General features: G+C 45.6%; 1 protein-coding gene across 20 annotated transcripts in view; it reads left to right on the top strand.

The window, feature by feature from the left end:
• The window catches only part of NCOR2 (nuclear receptor corepressor 2), a 414,582-nt gene that overhangs the window by 37,854 nt on the left and 357,727 nt on the right, over positions 1 to 19,001 (top strand). For 4 of the 20 annotated variants that reach the window (XM_084819297.1, XM_084819291.1, XM_084819294.1 and 1 more), the window contains exon 1: positions 10,361 to 11,235. The exons of 15 other annotated variants lie outside the window; for them this stretch is intronic. The gene's annotated coding sequence lies outside the window, so the exon portion shown is untranslated. Of the gene's footprint in view, positions 1 to 10,360; positions 11,236 to 19,001 lie in introns of those variants that run through there. One more of the 20 variants, XM_084819302.1, reaches the window with a different exon arrangement.

The raw sequence follows: 19,001 nt of genomic DNA, 5'->3' as shown, positions 1-19,001 counted from the left end.
TTATTCACTTTCTGCTAGTTATGGGGAAGGCAAAGGGAGTAGAGTCAGACAGTGCCCTGTCCTTGTTTGGCATCTTCCATGGCTCCAGCTCCTCAGAAGGGCCCGCCGCTACCCTCCAGATAGGGTGGCCACTTATGAATTGCCAAAGAAGATGCATCACCAAAAAGAGGGCAAAAGAGAGCTCTGATTTGCATAAAGTTTGCATATACTAGTATCTATCTCTATGCTGATGTAGGCATTATTAATATGATTTAAACAGAAATACAGTACATCTCACCATTGCATGGAAGATTGTGATCAGGTGACCTGTGTGCGTGTTAAATCTGCTGTCAAGATCCTAACTGTGGATGGGCAACTTCAAGGCCTTTTTGCTCTCCCTTGTTATGGCTCTTATTCTTTAAACCAGACTTTGACTGGACAGCTCTTCAAATAGAGGGTGGTCCTTCAGACAGAGAATTGTCCTTTGTAAAAGAGGCCACATGGCCATGCAATGATGGCCAGTGCTCTCCTCAACCACTGTTGTCTGCTCAGTTTCTGGGTGAGAATGTAGATGCTGGTGAGGGCTTCAGAAGGGAAGGGGCTTCTTTAAGTTTTTCAGGTGAGGCAGGCAAGGGCTTCAGAAGGGAAGGGGCTTCTTTAAGTTCTTGTGAAGAGTTCCCCTGAAACATGGGGCTTCTGGCACTCCATCCAATCTTATTCAGCTTTTCCTCTGCCTTCATAGATTTTCCCCTAGACTGATAATTGCCCTCACACTTTCAAGCATTCATTTGCGGCCTTAAAGAAGACTAGAAACCTTGCCAGTACCACTTTCTGGAGTTTTCCCATGCTTCTACAGAACTACAGCATAAGCCACAAGCTGGTCATGGTAGCTTCTCCTATTACCACCTCTCCACCTCTAATGAGTTGTGTAGCTGGATTCTATGCATGCTTAGTTAGCAAGTTCCCCGGTGACTTTAGGCTAGTGCAGTCTTCCCCAACCTGGAGCCCCCCTGATATGCTGGAATGCAACTCTCATAATTCCCAGCCAATATGGCCATTGCTTGAACACATCTGCAGGGCACCAGGTTGAGGAAAGCTAGGATAATCACTCTTTCAGTCTAACCTACCTCACAGGGTTGTTGTCAGGATAAAATGGGAGGGGGCATGTAGAATGCCATCCTGAGATCTTCTGAGGAAGGGTGGAATATCATTATCATCATCATCATCATCACTAAGTCCTGCCTGCCAGTAACTCTCTTCGGTACTTAATTTAAAATATAGAAGACAAACCCTCTTTTTCTGCAAATGTGTTCCTTTGGGAAGAACCCTAGATGGCAAGCAGAGTGCACTTTGCATGTATTCAAGGGAATCTGTATTGTTCTTCTGATTCCTAGACATTTGTTTGGTAGTCAAGCAAGTTCTGGGGGCTGGGCCCTGGCTGACAATAAATCCTGTCTCCCCCGCCCCTTGCACCACCCCCACCCACCCCGAGTGAGAAAGAAAAGTGTTCCTACGTACTGGAGAACTTGCAACTCTATCTCTTTCTTACTTTATAATTGCTCAGCAATCCAACAGATTCTGAGGGAGAAACAGTATATCTTTAATTATTTAATTTCTATACTGCCCAATACCGAAGCTCTCTTCTCTGTATAATACTATCTATCTATCTATCTATCTATCTATCTATCTATCTATCTATCTATCTATGATTTGTAGGTATGCATCCATATATATATATATATATATATATATATATGTTGTTGTTCAGTCGTTCAGTCGTGTCCGACTCTTCGTGACCCCACGGACTATAGCACGCCAGGCCTTCCTGTCCTCCGCTCTCTCCCAGAGCATGCTCAAGTCCATATTCATTGCATCGGTGATGCTATCTAGCCATCTCATCCTCTGCCATCCCCTTCTCCTTTTGCCTTCAATCCTTCCCAGCATCAGGGTCTTTTCCAGTGACTTTTCTCTTTGCATTTGGTGGCCAAAATATTTGAGCTTCAGCTTCAGTATCTGTCCTTCCAATGAGCACTCAGGGTTGATTTCCTTTAGGATGGACTGATGTGACCTCCTTGCAGTCCAGGGGACTCGTAAGAGTCTTCTCCAGCACCACAGTTCGAAAGCATCAATTCTTTGGCGCTCAGCCTTCCGTATAGCCCCTTCATGGATCACTGCCTTGTTGTGGCGAAGGGGCTTGCGTAACTCAGTGAAGCCATAAGCTATGCCGTGCAGGGCCACCCAAGACGGACAGGTCATGGCAGAGAGTTCTGACAAAATGTGGTCCACTGGAGAAGGAAATGGCAACCCACTCCAGTATTCTTGCCAAGAAAACCCCATGGAACGTATCACAAGGCTAAAAGATATGACGCCGGAAGATGAGCCCCTCAGGTCGGAAGGTGTCCAATATACTACTGGGGAAGAGTAGAGGGTATTTCCAAGTAGCGCCAGAAAGAGTGAAGCGGCTGGGCCAAAGCCGAAAGGACACTCAGCTGCGGATGTGTCTGGTGGTGAAAAGAAAATCCGATGCTGTAAAGAACAATATTGTTTAGGAACCTGGAATGTCAGATCAATGAATCAAGGTAAGCTGGAGGTGGTCAAACATGAGATGGCAAGATTGAACATCGACATCTTGGGAATCAGCGAACTAAAATGGACAGGCATGGGCGAATTTAATTCAGGTGACCATCATATCTACTATTGTGGCCAAGAATCCCTTAGAAGAAATGGAGTAGTACTCATAGTCAACAAAAGGGTGGGAAAAGTAGTACTGGGGTACAATCTTAAAAACGATAGAATGATCTCAGTACGAATCCAAGGCAAACCATTCAACATCACAGTAATTCAAGTCTATGCCCCAACCACTGATGCCGAAGAAGCTGAGGTTGATCGGTTCTATGAAGACCTACAACACCTTCTAGAACTAACACCAAAAAAAGATGTCCTCTTCATCATAGGGGATTGGAATGCTAAAGTAGGAAGTCAAGAAATCACCGGGATAACAGGCAGGCATGGCCTTGGTGTACAAAATGAAGCAGGACAAAAGCTAATAGAGTTTTGCCAAGAGAACATGCTGATCATAGCAAACACTCTTTTCCAACAGCACAAGAGGCGACTCTACACATGGACGTCACCAGATGGTCAATATCGAAATCAGATTGATGATGTCCTTTGCAGCCAAAGATGGAGAAGCTCCATACAGTCAGTAAAAACAAGACCTGGAGCTGACTGTGGCTCAGATCATGAGCTGCTTCTTGCAAAATTTCGGCTTAAATTGAAGAACGTAGGGAAAACCACTAAACCGTTCAGGTATGACCTAAATCATATCCCTGATGAATATACAGTGGAGGTGAGGAATAGATTTCAGGGATTAGACCTGATAGACAGAGTGCCTGAGGAACTATGGACGGAGGTCCGTAACATTGTTCAGGAGGCAGCAACGAAATCCGTCCCAAAGAAAAAGAAATGCAAGAAAGCCAAGTGGCTGTCTGATGAGGCTTTACAAGTAGCTCATGAAAGAAGGGAAGCAAAAAGCAAGGGAGAAAGGGGAAGATATACCCAACTGAATGCAGAGTTCCAGAGAATAGCAAGGAGAGACAAGAAGGCCTTCTTAAATGAACAATGCAAAGAAATCGAGGAAAACAACAGAATGGGAAAGACTAGAGATCTCTTCAAGAAAATTGGAGATCTCAAGGGAACGTTTTGTGCAAAGACGGGCATGATAAAGGACAAAGAAGGCAGGGACCTAACAGAAGCAGATGAGATTAAGAAGAGGTGGCAAGAATACACAGAAGAACTATACAGGAAAGATCTGAATGTCCCTGATAGCCATGATAGTGCGGTCACTGAACTTGAGCCGGACTTCCTAGAGAGTGAAGTCAAGTGGGCCTTAGGAAGCATTAGTAACAACAAAGCTAGTGGAGATGACAGTATTCCAGCTGAGCTATTTCAAATCCTAAAAGATGATGCTGTTAAAGTGCTGCATTCAATATGCCAACAAATCTGGAACACTCAACAGTGGCCACAAGACTGGAAAAGGTCAGTTTACATTCCAATTCCAAAGAAGGGCAACGCCAAAGAGTGTTCAAACTACCGCACAAATGCGCTCATTTCACATGCCAGCAAGGTGATGCTCAAAATCCTACAAGCTAGGCTTCAGCAGTATGCGAACCGAGAACTACCGGAAGTACAAGCTGGGTTTCGAAGAGGCAGAGGAACTAGAGATCAAATCGCCAACATTCACTGGATCATGGAGAAAGCAAGAGAATTGCAGAGAAATATCTATTTTGCTTCATTGACTACGCTAAAGCCTTTAATTGTGTGGATCACAACAAACTGTGGCAAATTTTTAAAGAGTGGGAGTACCAGACCACCTTACCTGTCTCCTGAGAAACCTGTACGAGGGTCAAGAAGCAACAGTAAGAACCAGAGATGGAACAACCGATTGGTTCAAAATTGGGAAAGGAGTACGACAAGGCTGCATATTGTCACCCTGCTTATTTAACTTATATGCAGAGTACATCATGAGAAATGCCAGGTTGGATGAATCAGAGGTCAGAATTAAGATTGCCGGGAGAATTATCAACAACCTCCGATATGCAGACGATACCACCCTAATGGCAGAAAGCGAAGAGGATCTCCAGAGCCTCTTGTTGAGGGTGAAAGAGGAGAGTGCAAAACCTGGTTTGAAACTCAACATTAAAAAAACGAAGATCATGGCATCTGGCCCCATCACTTCCTGGCATATAGAAGGGGAAGAAATGGAAGCAGTGACAGATTTTACTTTCTTGGGCTCCAAGATCACCGCAGACGGTGACTGTAGCCATGAAATTAAAAGACGCTTGCTCCTTGGGAGGAAAGCTATGGCAAACCTAGACAGCATAGTAAGAAGCAGAGACATCACCTTGCCAACAAAGGTCCGTCTAATCAAAGCTATGGTTTTCCCAGTAGTAATGTATGGCTGTGAGAGCTGGACTATAAGGAAGGCTGAGCGCCGAAGAATTGATGCTTTCGAACTGTGGTGCTGGAGAAGACTCTTACGAGTCCCCTGGACTGCAAGGAGGTCAAATCAGTCCATCCTAAAGGAAATCAACCCTGAGTGCTCATTGGAAGGACAGATAATGAAGCTGAAGCTCCAATATTTTGGCCACCTAATGCGAAGAGAAAACTCCCTGGAAAAGACCCTGATGCTGGGAAAGACTGAAGGCAAAAGGAGAAGGGGACGGCAGAGGATGAGATGGCTAGATAGCATCACGGATGCAATGAATATGAACTTGAGCACGCTCCGGGAAAGAGCGCAGGACAGGAAGGCCTGGCGTGCTATGGTCCATGGGGTCACGAAGAGTCGGACACGACTGAACAACAACAACTTCCTTATAGTCCAGCTCTCACAGCCATACATTGCTACTGGGAAAACCATAGCTTTGATTATACGAATCTTTGTTGGCAAGGTGATGTCTCTGCTTCTTACTATGCTGTCTAGGTTTGCCATAGCTTTCCTCCCAAGGAGAAAGCGTCTTTTAATTTCATGGCTACAGTCACCGTCTGCGGTGATCTTGGAGCCCAAGAAAGTAAAACCTGTCACTGCTTCCATTTCCTCCCCTTCTATATGCCAGGAAGTGATGGGGCCAGATGCCATGATCTTAGTTTTTTTAATGTTGAGTTTCAAATCAGCTTTTGCACTCTCCACTTTCACCCTCAACAAGAGGCTCTTTAGATCCCCTTCGCTTTCTGCCATAAGGGTGGTATTGTCTGCATATCTGAGGTTGTGGATAATTCTCCTGGCAATCTTAATTCCGACCTGTGATTCATCCAACCCAGCATTTCTCATGATGTACTCTGCATATAAATTAAATAACCAGGGCAACAATATACAGCCTTGTCATACTGCTTTCCCAATTTTGAACCAATCGGTTGTTCCATGTACGGTTCTTACTGTTGCTTCTTGACCCTTGTACAGGTTTCTCAGGAGACAGGCAAGGTGGTCTGGTACTCCCATCTCTTTAAGAATTTGCCACAGTTTGTTGTGATCCACACAATCAAAGGCTTTAGCATAGTCAATGAAGCAGAAATAGACGTTTTTCTGGAATGCTCTTGCTTTCTCCATGATCCAGCGAATGTGGCGATTTGATCTCTAGTTCCTCTGCCTCTTCGAAACCCAGCTTGTACTTCCGGTAGTTCTCAGTTCACGTACTGCTGAAGCCTAGCTTGTAGGATTTTGAGCAGAACCTTGCTGGCATGTGAAATGAGCGCAATTGTACGGTAGTTCGAACACTCTTTGGTGTTGCCCTTCTTTGGATTTGGAATGTAAACTGACCTTTTCCAGTCTTGTGGCCACTGTTGAGTGTTCCAAATTTGTTGGCATATTGAGTGCAGCACTTTAACAGCATTGTGTTTTAGGATTTGAAATAGCTCAGCTGGAATACTGTCATCTCTGCTAGCTTTGTTGTTAGTAATGCTTCCTAAAGCCCACTTGACTTCACTCTCTAGGATGTCCGGCTCAAGTTCAGTGACCGCACTATCATGGCTATCAGGGACATTAAGATCTTTCCTGTATAGTTCTTCTGTGTATTCTTGCCACCTCTTCTTAATCTCATCTGCTTCTGTTAGGTCCCTGCCTTCTTTGTCCTTTATCATGCCCGTCTTTGCACAAAACATTCCCTTGAGATCTCCGATTTTCTTGAAGAGATCTCTAGTCTTTCCCATTCTATTGTTTTCCTCGATTTCTTTGCATTGTTCATTTAAGAAGGCCTTCTTGTCTCTCTTTGGTGTTCTCTGGAACTCTGCATTCAGTTGGGTATATCTTCCCCTTTCTCCCTTGCTTTTCGCTTCCCTCCTTTCCTCAGCTACTTGTAAAGCCCCATCAGACAGCCACTTTGCTTTCTTGCATTTCTTTTTCTTTGCGATGGATTTAGTTGCTGCCTCATGAACAATGTTATGGACCTCAGTCCATAGTTCCTCAGGCACTCTGTCTATCAGGTCTAATCCCTGAAATCTATTTGTCACCTCCACTGTATATTCATCAGGGATATGATTTAGGTCATACCTGAATGGTTTAGTGGTTTTCCCTACGTTCTTCAATTTAAGCCGAAATTTTGCAAGAAGAAGCTCATGATCTGAGCCACAGTCAGCTCCAGGTCTTGTTTTTACTGACTGTATAGAGCTTCTCCACCTTTGGCTGCAAAGGACATAATCAATCTGATTTCGATATTGACCATCTGGTGATGTCCATGTGTAGAGTCGCCTCTTGTGCTGTTGGAAATAGCGTTTGCTATGATCAGCGTGTTCTCTTGGCAAAACTCTATTAGCCTTTGTCCTGCTTCATTTTGTACACTAAGGCCATGCCTGCCTGTTATCCCGGTGATTTCTTGACTTCCTCCTTTAGCATTCCAATCCCCTATGATGAAGAGGACATCTTTTTTTGGTGTTAGTTCTAGAAGGTGTTGGAGGTCTTCATAGAACCGATCAACCTCAGCTTCTTCGGCCTCAGTGGTTGGGGCATAGACTTGAATTACTGTGATGTTGAATGTTTTGCCTTGGATTCGTACTGAGATCATTCTATCGTTTTTGAGATTGTACCCCAGTACTGCTTTTCCCACCCTTTTGTTGACTATGAGTGCTGCTCCATTTCTTCTAAGGGATTCTCGCCCACAGTAGTAGATATAATGATCACCTGAATTAAATTCGCCCATGCCTGTCCATTTTAGTTCGCTGATTCCCAAGATGCTGATGTTCAGTCTTGCCATCTCATGTTTGACCACCTCCAGCTTACCTTGATTCATTGATCTGACATTCCAGGTTCCTAAACAATATTGTTCTTTACAGCATCGGATTTTCTTTTCACCACCAGACACATCCACAGCTGAGTGTCCTTTTGGCTTTGGCCCAGCCGCTTCACTCTTTCTGGCACTACTTGGAAATACCCTCTGCTCTTCCCCAGTAGCATATTGGACACCTTCTGACCCGAGGGGCTCATCTTCCGGCGTCATATCTTTTAGTCTTGTGATACGTTCCATGGGGTTTTCTTGACAAGAATACTGGAGTGGGTTGCCATTTCCTTCTCCAGTGGACCACATTTTGTCAGAACTCTCCGCCATGACCTGTCCGTCTTGGGTGGCCCTGCATGGCATAGCTTATGGCTTCACTGAGTTACGCAAGCCCCTTCGCCACAACAAGGCAGTGATCCATGAAGGGGTTTGTAGGTATGCATCCACATACACACATGCATATATATTGTTGTTGTTCAGTTGTTCAGTCGTGTCCGACTCTTCGTGACCCCATGGACCATAGCACGCCAGGCCTTCCTGTCCTGCGCTCTCTCCCGGAGCGTGCCCAAGTTCATATTCATTGCATCCGTGATGCTATCTAGCCATCTCATCCTCTGCCGTCCCCTTCTCCTTTTGCCTTCAGTCTTTCCCAGCATCAGGGTCTTTTCCAGGGAGTTTTCTCTTCGCATTAGGTGGCCAAAATATTGGCGCTTCAGCTTCATTATCTGTCCTTCCAATGAGCACTCAGGGTTGATTTCCTTTAGGATGGACTGATTTGACCTCCTTGCAGTCCAGGGGACTCGTAAGATTCTTCTCCAGCACCACAGTTCGAAAGCATCAATTCTTCGGCGCTCAGCCTTCCTTATAGTCCAGCTCTCACAGCCATACATTACTACTGGGAAAACCATAGCTTTGATTAGACGGACCTTTGTTGGCAAGGTGATGTCTCTGCTTCTTACTATGCTGTCTAGGTTTGCCATAGCTTTCCTCCCAAGGAGCAAGCGTCTTTTAATTTCATGGCTACAGTCACCGTCTGCGGTGATCTTGGAGCCCAAGAAAGTAAAATCTGTCACTGCTTCCATTTCTTCCCCTTCTATATGCCAGGAAGTGATGGGGCCAGATGCCATGATCTTCGTTTTTTTAATGTTGAGTTTCAAACCAGCTTTTGCACTCTCCTCTTTCACCCTCAACAAGAGGCTCTTGAGATCCTCTTCGCTTTCTGCCATTAGGGTGGTATCGTCTGCATATCGGAGGTTGTTGATAATTCTCCCAGCAATCTTAATTCCGACCTCTGATTCATCCAACCCGGCATTTCTCATGATGTACTCTGCATATAAGTTAAATAAATAGGGTGACAATATGCAGCCTTGTCGTACTCCTTTCCCAATTTTGAACCAATCGCTTGTTCCATGTCTGGTTCTTACTGTTGCTTCTTGACCTTCGTACAGGTTTCTCAGGAGACAGGTAAGGTGGTCTGGTACTCCCATCACTTTAAGAATTTGCCACAGTTTGTTGTGATCCACACAATCAAAGGCTTTAGCGTAGTCAATGAAGCAGAAATAGACGTTTTTCTGGAATGCTCTTGCTTTCTCCATGATGCAGCGAATGTTGGCGATTTGATCTCTAGTTCCTCTGCCTCTTCGAAACCCAGCTTGTACTTCCGGTAGTTCTCGGTTCGCATACTGCTGAAGCCTAGCTTGTAGGATTTTGAGCATCACCTTGCTGGCATGTGAAATGAGCGCAATCGTGCGGTAGTTTGAACACTCTTTGGCGTTGCCCTTCTTTGGAATTGGAATGTAAACTGACCTTTTCCAGTCTTGTGGCCACTGTTGAGTGTTCCAGATTTGTTGGCATATTGAATGCAGCACTTTAACAGCATCATCTTTTAGGATTTGAAATAGCTCGGCTGGAATACTGTCATCTCCGCTAGCTTTGTTGTTACTAATGCTTCCTAAGGCCCACTTGACTTCACTCTCTAGGATGTCCGGCTCAAGTTCAGTGACCGCACTATCATGGCTATCAGGGACATTCAGATCTTTCCTGTATAGTTCTTCTGTGTATTCTTGCCACCTCTTCTTAATCTCATCTGCTTCTGTTAGGTCCCTGCCTTCTTTGTCCTTTATCATGCCCGTCTTTGCACAAAACGTTCCCTTGAGATCTCCAATTTTCTTGAAGAGATCTCTAGTTTTTCCCATTCTGTTGTTTTCCTCAATTTCTTTGCATTGTTCATTCAAGAAGGCCTTCTTGTCTCTCCTTGCTATTCTCTGGAACTCTGCATTCAGTTGGGTATATCTTCCCCTTTCTCCCTTGCTTTTCGCTTCCCTTCTTTCGTGAGCTACTTGTAAAGCCTCATCAGACAGCCACTTTGCTTTCTTGCATTTCTTTTTCTTTGGGATGGATTTCATTGCTGCCTCCTGAACAATGTTACGGACCTCCGTCCATAGTTCCTCAGGCACTCTGTCTATCAGGTCTAATCCCTGAAATCTATTCCTCACCTCCACTGTATATTCATCAGGGATATGATTTAGGTCATACCTGAACGGTTTAGTGGTTTTCCCGACGTTCTTCAATTTAAGCCGAAATTTTGCAAGAAGCAGCTCATGATCTGAGCCACAGTCAGCTCCAGGTCTTGTTTTTACTGACTGTATGGAGCTTCTCCATCTTTGGCTGCAAAGGACATAAATATATATGGATATATAAAATACATGCATATATATAAAATTTGTTTGCGTGCTTGCGTGTGTGTGTGTGTGTGTATTTTTGTGTCTGTGCAGAGCTTTTGAAGTGGCATCGGTCCCTTTAAGAGAGCAGCCGGCGGATGGGAGGCGAGACTGTTGCAAGCAAAAGCTTCGCTGTTTGTTTGGCGTGCGCCAGGCAGCCTTGCTGCTGCTGGGGAGGCTTTGAGGGAGTGCAGCTATCAATCTCTTCTGCTTTTCCTCTTCCTGCTCGGATTTGAGCCTCAGCAGCAGAGCGAAAAAGAAAATGAGAATCTCCAACTTGGTATTTTGTAAAGGATCCAAAAAGAGAAGCTGCAGGAGTTTCTGCTGCTCCTCCTCCGTCTCTTGCTTGTAGGATCAGACATCTTAGAAAAGAGGAGAGATTTCTGGGCACCTAAAGCGAAAGAGGCTTCCGGACTCTCTCTCTCTCTCTCTCTCTCTCTCTCTCTCTCTTTGGATTTACAAAACACACCAGGCAGATGGAAAAGGGGGGAAACAGAGGCCCTTTCTACATCTCCTCCCTGGATTGATCTAAGGGATATATATTTCATCTATCGATCTAGATCTGTCTGCTGGATTTGCTTCCTCTCTTCGCTGATAAATATTTTGCAACCCCCGAAGACCCTTTCCGTCTCCACTTTGCTGATCTTTCTGAAATTAGAACGAGAGAAATCTACACACACACACACACACACACACACAAAGGGATTAACAGTTAGAAAGAAGGAGCAAACAGCAGCAGCGATGGAGGGAAAGCCAGCTGGTTTTGCTACAAGGTAAGAAGGAGAAATACGAAGGGACGTCCTCCCTCTCCCCCTCTTTCCCCAAATCTCTCCCTCCTCCCCCGCCACCCTCGCCGAATACTTCCCATTGCTAAAAGGGCGGAAAGGCAGAAAAATTTGGAGCAGGACCGGTTCTCTTCCTCTCCCTCCGCCTTGATCGGTTTCTCATAGGGATGTTGGGCGTCTTAAAAAAAAAAAAACCCACCACAACGTGTTTTTTTTTTTTGTTATTTTGCTCTCTGCGTGTGCAATAAACCTGACTATTTTTAAGACTTTTGAAAGAGAGAGGAAAAATTCGTCTCATTGCATGAGTTCCTGCGTGTAGGAGTGAGAGAGGAGGAGAGAGGGGGGGGGGGAAGCAAATAGGAGAATGACAAAACCGCACACGCAACACAAAGCACCCTCCTCCTGGTCTCGGGTGTTCTTGCTTTCCTTTTTTGCATGCTGATCTAGTCGAACATAGGCTGGCCTGGTGTAAGGAGGGTGGCAGGGGAGAGGTGATCTGTTTCCCGTTGTCTAGACCTGGGAATTCCCTTCGAACTGGACGGTTTGATTTGCTGAGTAATTTTAATTTGACTTTGTATGTGTGTGTTTTAACGTAGAAACAGAATTTACCACCAACGAACTCTCAAAGTCTTTTTAACACCCTGTTCCTGTGCTCTTAGAAGTAATTTCCGATTGATCCCAGTGAAGTTTACTTTCGAGTAAGGCTGCAATCCAATGCACGGTCACTTAACCAAAATCAGTGGGACTCACCAACGTGTTCCCATTCCTGTCTGCTCGGAAGTAAGCCCCACTGAGGTCAGTGAGTCCCCAGATCTAGGGTTGCAGCCTTAATTCCTTGGTTAGGATCCGGGTGTGAATGTGCTTGCAGCACAATCCGATGCATATTTACTCAGAAGTAACTCCCACCGTGTTCAGTGGGCGTTTACCTCCAGGTAAGTGTGCAGCTTGCAGCTCAGTCCTCAGCTGTAAGCCCTGCTGTGTTGAGTGGGACTTACTCCCCAATGTTTTTGAACCTTTAACTTGGGAGCAAGTTGCATTCAGATCTCTAGAGATTGTTTTAAGGGGTGGCGGACGACCTGTACACACATACTTGAGAGTAAGAACAGTTGAACTCAGTGGAAGTTACCTTCAGGTAAACGTGCAGATTACTGCATGTTGAGAGACAGAATGTGGCAGAGATTACTCACTTATTTCCTCATCTTTTTAAAGTGATGTGCACCAATTTAGTCGCAAATGTGCTGTCTCCGTCTCTACATTCTATATAAGCCATTATAGGAGAGGAAAGAGACAAATTGTGTTAGTTTTGTTCATGAATTGAGGGAAGGAAAGTGGTTTCCCATCAGTCTGTGTAAACACACGCTTTTGATTTGAGAATCGGGAGCACATCCGTGCTAATTTGTGTGTGCTTTTGGCTATTCCAGAGTGGAAAAGACAGGCAATTGTTATGACTGAATCACAGTGATCAAAACTGCCGTGGGACTTGATTCTTTTTTAAAGGCAATATTTACAAGGAAACTCGGGGGAGGGGGAGGGGGGGGAGAAACTGAGGCAGTTTCCCTTTGCTAGTGGTTTCTTCTGCTTATGCTCTCCAGTTAGCTTGATGTGGGTTTGGTGGCAGAGAGCCATTGGCCAGCTTATTTTTCCACCTACCGGCCGCATGGCAAGCTTGTGACAGGGCTGCTGGGAACTTGGGTTCCTGGATTTGAAGAGACTCTTCAAGGCATGCTTGAGATGTTTGAACTGGCAATGGGACAGCATTGCACTGGAGACTCTTGTCTTATCTCTCTTGTAACTGACAAACTTCTGAGTAAATTCATTTTCCTGTATTAGTTTGTGTGGGTGTGTGTAGAAAACAGTGGATTTGTGGTGACAGGTTGAATAGCTTCAATACCTGTGTTGATAAGGTTTGTTGCTGGACATGCTTCTACGTTGACTTCACCCGTGGATGTGTAAATATTTGTTGGGTAAGCAGAGTTGGCTTTCAGAGCATCTGTATCAGAAGGAAAATGTAGTGTGCTCTTGTGAGTAGTTTTACATTGATTGCATTCTTTTTAACTCTTCCCTCCTAATTCTGCTGCCGGATTTGATGGTTGGAGGACACTTCACACTTGACACCCAAAGGGCTTTTCATGTTTCCTGCCTAAGTTATTAACTAGCAATGTTATTATTCGAGTGTCCAGATCTCTTCCTGTTAACAGGGAGTAGTTAGCTTGAACATGGGGAACCTTCCTATCACAACTGTAGTGATAACCAGCCTCTTCTTTCCATACCCAATTCAAGGTGCTGGTTTTAACTTGCATGCCAGGGGTGGGGAACCAGTGGCCCTCAAGATGGTCTTGGACATGATGGCTGGGGCTGATTGGAGTTGGAGCCCAACAACATCTGGAGGGCCACAAATCCCCCCTCCCGCCCTGACTGTGCATGTTTAAAATGGTATAGATCCAGTGTAACCTTGGTAATCTCCTCCCAGGGTATATTTTTGCTTTGAGCCTTTTTGGGGAGGTAAATCCTTAACGGATGCATGAGAAATGCAGTCAGGCTTGAGATCTGTGGCAGCAGTTGCCCTGCTGCTTGACCCACTAATTTGCTTTGGGAAACTATAGGCTTTCTGAGCCCCCAAAGAGTTTTCTTGACTCATATCGTTATTCCTCCCCTCTTGGTCACTGTCCCTTTGTTGTGTCTTCATATAAACATCCCTTTCCTATTAGCAGGTTTTGTCAGTGTGGAAAAGCTCCTTATGGATGCTGCTTCCAAGCTCCATTCCTCACTTTGTCCTCACCATACCCAATTCATTCCCAGAACTATAAACCAGGGTTGTTGAACCTCCAGCCTGCTTGGGGACCCAATTCGGCCCTCCAGGGTTTCCTACATGGCCACCACCTTCCCCTGCGCTGCTAATCATAAGTGGCTTCCCAGCTTTTACATGCTCCCTGCCCCCCCCCCCCGCCATTCTAAAAGGGTGAAATGCTTCTTCTTAGCTTAGCTACTGGCAGTTAGAGATTCAAGCTAGAATATTCTGATATTTTTGGCCCTGCTCCTTTTGCCTTCAGCCCAACCCACCATTGGAATGTGGCCCCTAAGAGCTTCTCCATAATGGAATTTGGCCTTCACCTCTACTATAAACCTTACTCTGGTTTCTTGGATCCTGCTGGTCCCACTTACCTGCTCTTCTTTTCAGACTGCCTATATGTCCTTTTGGTAACTCCCCTCAGCTTGCCTCTAATTTACAGGAGCAAATCAACCTATGGCTGAAAGTTTTCAGACTTCCTATCTTAAGGGAACATGAAGAGGCTGTAGCTGTGTAGAACAGCACGTGCTTTGTAGGCAGAACGTCCCCAGTTCAATCCTTGGCATCTCCAGTTGGGTTGGGGAAAGACCTTGTTGAAAACGTTGGAGAGCCACCATCGCCAGTCTGAGCAAACAGTACTGGGTGCGCTATGTGGGGCTGCCCTTAAGGATGCTCCAGAAGCTGGAGCTAGTGCAGAATGCAGCAGCTTGGCTGTTGTCAGGAGCTGCCCCATTTCAGCATGTAACTCCTTTGCTGAGGGAACTGCACTGGCTGCCTATTTGCTACCGGGCTAGGTTTAAGGTATTAGTACTAGTGTACACAACAACAACAAACTAGTGTACACAGCCCTAAACAACTTGGGACTAGGATACCTGAGAGAGCACCTTCTCCCCTCTCAACCTGCCCGGTCACTGAGGTCATCAGACGGCATTCTCCTGGTGGTTCTGCATGGACCTATGGCCCGATTGGAGTCCACTCAGAGAAGAGTCTTCCGTGTGGTGGCCCCCTTTCTATGGAACTCCTTGCCTCCGAAGGTCAGGCAGGCACCAACACTGTGTTGTTTCCGGTGCTTCCTGAAAACATATTTATTCCAGGAAGCTTTCCTTGATTGACCAGCCAAGTTTTTATTGGTATTGTTTGTTTTTAAAATTAATATGGCGCTTTAATCTCTTTATCTTTTATTGTTCACTGCTCTGGAATCCGCTTAGAAGTGGAGCAATATATAAATATTGTAAATAACTACATTATGTCTTGGAACATGCCCCGGAATATACTAAGGGCTCCATAGAAGACATGCAGGGGTTCCTTGGCAGAGAGACATCAGGGAAACGGTTACGAAAAAAGAGAGCTGCCTTAGATTGAGCCAGGCTATTGGTCCATTTATTTATTTATTTATTTAGTAAGTAAGTGGCTTAGTGGTTAAGACGCTGAACTGCATACTGGAAGGTCGGCAGGACAGCAGTTCGAGACCCAAGTGCTGCGTGACGGAGTGAGCTCCCGTCTTCAGTCCCAGCTTCTGCCAACCTAGCAGTTCGAAAGCAAGAAATTGCAAGTAGATAAATAGGTACCGCCTCGGCGGGGAAGGTAACAGCGTTCCGTGTTCAGTCATGCCGGCCACATGACCACGGAAGCGTCTTCGGACAGCGCTGGCTCTTCGGCTTAGAAACGGGGATGAGCGCCGCACCCTAGAGTCGGACACGACTGGTTGGGGACACCTTTACCTTTTAAGTACAGCATTTATATACCACTCCACATCTGAACAGATTCTGGAGCGGTGAACAATAAGAGGCAAAATGATGAAAAGATAAATGGTTGATAAGGGGTTAGACAGCGCTCTCTCAAGTATCCTGGTTGCAAGTTGTTAAGGGCATTATACACTAGTAGCAAAACCTAAAACCTGGCCCCGTAGCGAATAGGCAGACAATGCAGTTACCTCAGCAAAGGAGATATATGTTGAAAAGGGACAGCTCCCGACAACTTGCTTTGTTCATGCAGAATGGCCCTCCATTATCAATGGCTACTAGTCAAGATTACCTCCAGTACCGGAGACGGTACGCTTTTGTGTACCAGTTGCTGGGGAACATGAGTGGGAAAGTGCTGTGGCACTCCTGTCCTGCTTGTGACCTTCCCAGAGGGATCTGGTTGGCCACTGTGCAAATAGAATGCTGGACTACATATGCCTTTGGTCTGATCCAGCAGGGCTCTTACGTTCTTGGAGTGCTGGCGGGGCCTGTTGGGCTTTGACGCTGCTCTGCGTGAACAGGGAGCTCAGCCCAGAACAGGCTTCCCTAACCGACTGCTCTCCAGATGTCTTGGACTTCAGCTCCCATCACCCCTAGCCAGCATGGCCAATGCTCAGGAATGCTGAGAGCTGTAGTCCAGAATATCTGGAGGGCACCAAGTTTGGAAAGGCTACCCTTGAACCCTCCCCATGCTTTCCTCATGGCTGCAAATATTGTAGGACAAGATGGGCCAGAGGTGGCATGCAAGCTGTCTTCTGGATACCCCTTTCTTTCCACCATTGCCACTGTTCTCATTGAGGATGCCTGATAAGCTTCTGAAGGATCCCAGGTCCTTTGGAGCACAGCTTTAAAGCCATAACTGACCTATGGTACAGGCCTGGGGTAAAGCAGGGGTGGACAACTTTGGAAGGTCCTGGGGCCATCCCCCCCCCCCCCCCGAAAGCCATTTGCCTGCAGGCTGCACCTCCCCTTTGTGACAATAAAAATTATATTTTTTAAAAAATGGCCTCTGGAGTGGCTACAGAGTGCCAAAAGGGTCAAAATGGCCACCCTGGATACCATTATTATTATTTTTACAATTTGGGGGGATGGTGGTGGTTATAGCGAGGGCAGCAGGGGCCACGTGTGGCCCACCTCCGGTCTAAAGCACGACTGTTGACGTTACTATGGGATAACGTGTGGTTGAGGGCACAGGTTGTTTTAGGACAGTGTGCAAATGACTGAACTTTTATGCGTAGCTCAGGTAGTTAGACCTCCCTGAGGTGTCTATTACCTGCTGCAAAGTGATGGTTGGGCTCTGTGCTTCCTGGAGTTACGTCTTTTGGAGCCTGCTGTGGAATTCATTGGAGGCTTGCTTAGTGCTGGTGACTTGTGTTCAGTTGTTTTGCTAATGTAAAATAAACACACGTCATGTTTTGCAATTCCTAATCTGCTTTTATGGGTTTGAACTCTACTCTGACTTCTGTTCTTGTTTTGGCACAGCGCTTGCTAACAGGTTGCCAAAAAGTTAGGAATTGGCTATGTGTGTATTTACTAATTATATGGCTTGTAAGGATGGATGGCTGATGTGTCTCCCCCAGTTCACAGTCCTGGGCAAGCTCTGCAGCCTGTAAAACCAGCAGGTTTGTGTCTGGACTCCTGACATTTATTGCTGACTTCGGGTGTAACTTATGAATCTGCCATTGCATGACAACCATGACTTTTCCTGGCTTGAATAATGGACATGGCTCCACCTAAGTAGCTTGTTATAAAGGTGTTTGTGTGTATGCATGTGTGTGTATGCGCTGAAAGAGCATTTTGTTTGGAATTTTGTGGATAGGTATAGCTGCAATGAAGCAGATCGATATACAGATCAAGTAAGTGGGACGCAACTGAAGTGGAGAGACAGGTGGTAGCTTGGTTCAGTTGTTGTGCTAACAGCCTTCTCCAACCTGGTGCCCTCCAGATGTGTTGGACTACAACTCCTAGTTCTGCTGGCTGGCGGATTCTGGGACTTCTAGCCCAACACATCTGGAGGGATCCAGGTTGGGGAAGGCTGTGCTAAACCATAGTTCAGCATGATGAGGATGTACTCCTCCTCTAGCATTAATTTTTGTGAACCGCCCAGAGAGCTTCAGCTATTGGGCGGTATAGAAATTAAATAAATAAATAAATAAATAAATAAATAATAGCATGTCTGTGCAAAGGAGTTCGGAAATTTTCCTTTCCCATTTTTGAGTAACCACAACCCGTTGTGTCATGTGAACCCAACTAACAGTGGTTCATCTTAACTATGATTCATTTGAAACAAGGCAACTTTAAACCATGGTCTGTGATGTTGGCTTCTTTCAGCAAGCCATAGTTAAAATGAGCCACAGTTTATGGTTTGGACATAATGCTAAATGCTGGTTAATTGAAATTGGAAGTGAAAGCTTCTGAACTCCTTCTGGCCATGCCAGAGGAAGAGAAGAAAAGGGGGAGCATATAACCCCGAGCCTTGTCTAGTTCATTCTTGTCATGCTAAACTATGGTTTAGTATAATGTCTGGAAATGGCCATTACTTGACTCAGATCAGCACGCCAAGATCCAACCTCCCCAGAACACACAACCTTTTTTTAACAACCTTTTCCCAGCCAGTTCTGAAATCCATATTCTTCTCTTTGTATGGCAACATTTTAAAATTGTACACACTGTTCATTCCACCCTCACCGTTCAAGTAGGTGTGGCTTCAGGTTCCTTCCATAACTGATTTTCAGTTAATTACTAGTATGGTGAGCCATTAGTGGCTTTTAAAGAAATGCCCACTGTTCACCATCAACTTAGCAGGCCACATGGGAATCCAGAGAGAGTTCTGTCTCCTTCACTTGGCACAGTCTACTAACAATACAGTCCTGAGATAACTGTAAGTAAATGGAGGGGCTGAGGAACAGAGGAAGCTCTGGGGAGGTTTTTAATGCAGAGGAGCCTGGGAGATGGGAAGTATGTTGGAGCGAATGCCAAGGCCAGGTGGGCGCCTGCTAGGCGGCCAAGCAAATGACAGTTCTTCGACTTCAAGGGAGGGTTGCGTCTCTTACGAGCTCCTGAGCAAACATTAACTAACGTGAAGGGATAACAGCTCTGCGGACTCACCCAGGAGTCGAGAAAGCTTCCAATTTACTTTATGGCCCGTGAAAATAACGGCTATTAAAATAAATAAAACTTGAAGTGAAGATTTGAGCTGCCGCATGGTTTGGCTAACGTGAATA

The sequence above is a fragment of the Heloderma suspectum genome, chromosome 13, assembly GCF_057233095.1.
Source record: "Heloderma suspectum isolate Gila_16-S chromosome 13, 16-S_ref, whole genome shotgun sequence".
Taxonomy (NCBI): Eukaryota; Metazoa; Chordata; class Lepidosauria; order Squamata; family Helodermatidae; genus Heloderma; species Heloderma suspectum.
The sequence above is the reverse complement of the archived record's forward strand: the minus strand, read 5'-3'. Positions and strand labels throughout refer to the sequence as shown.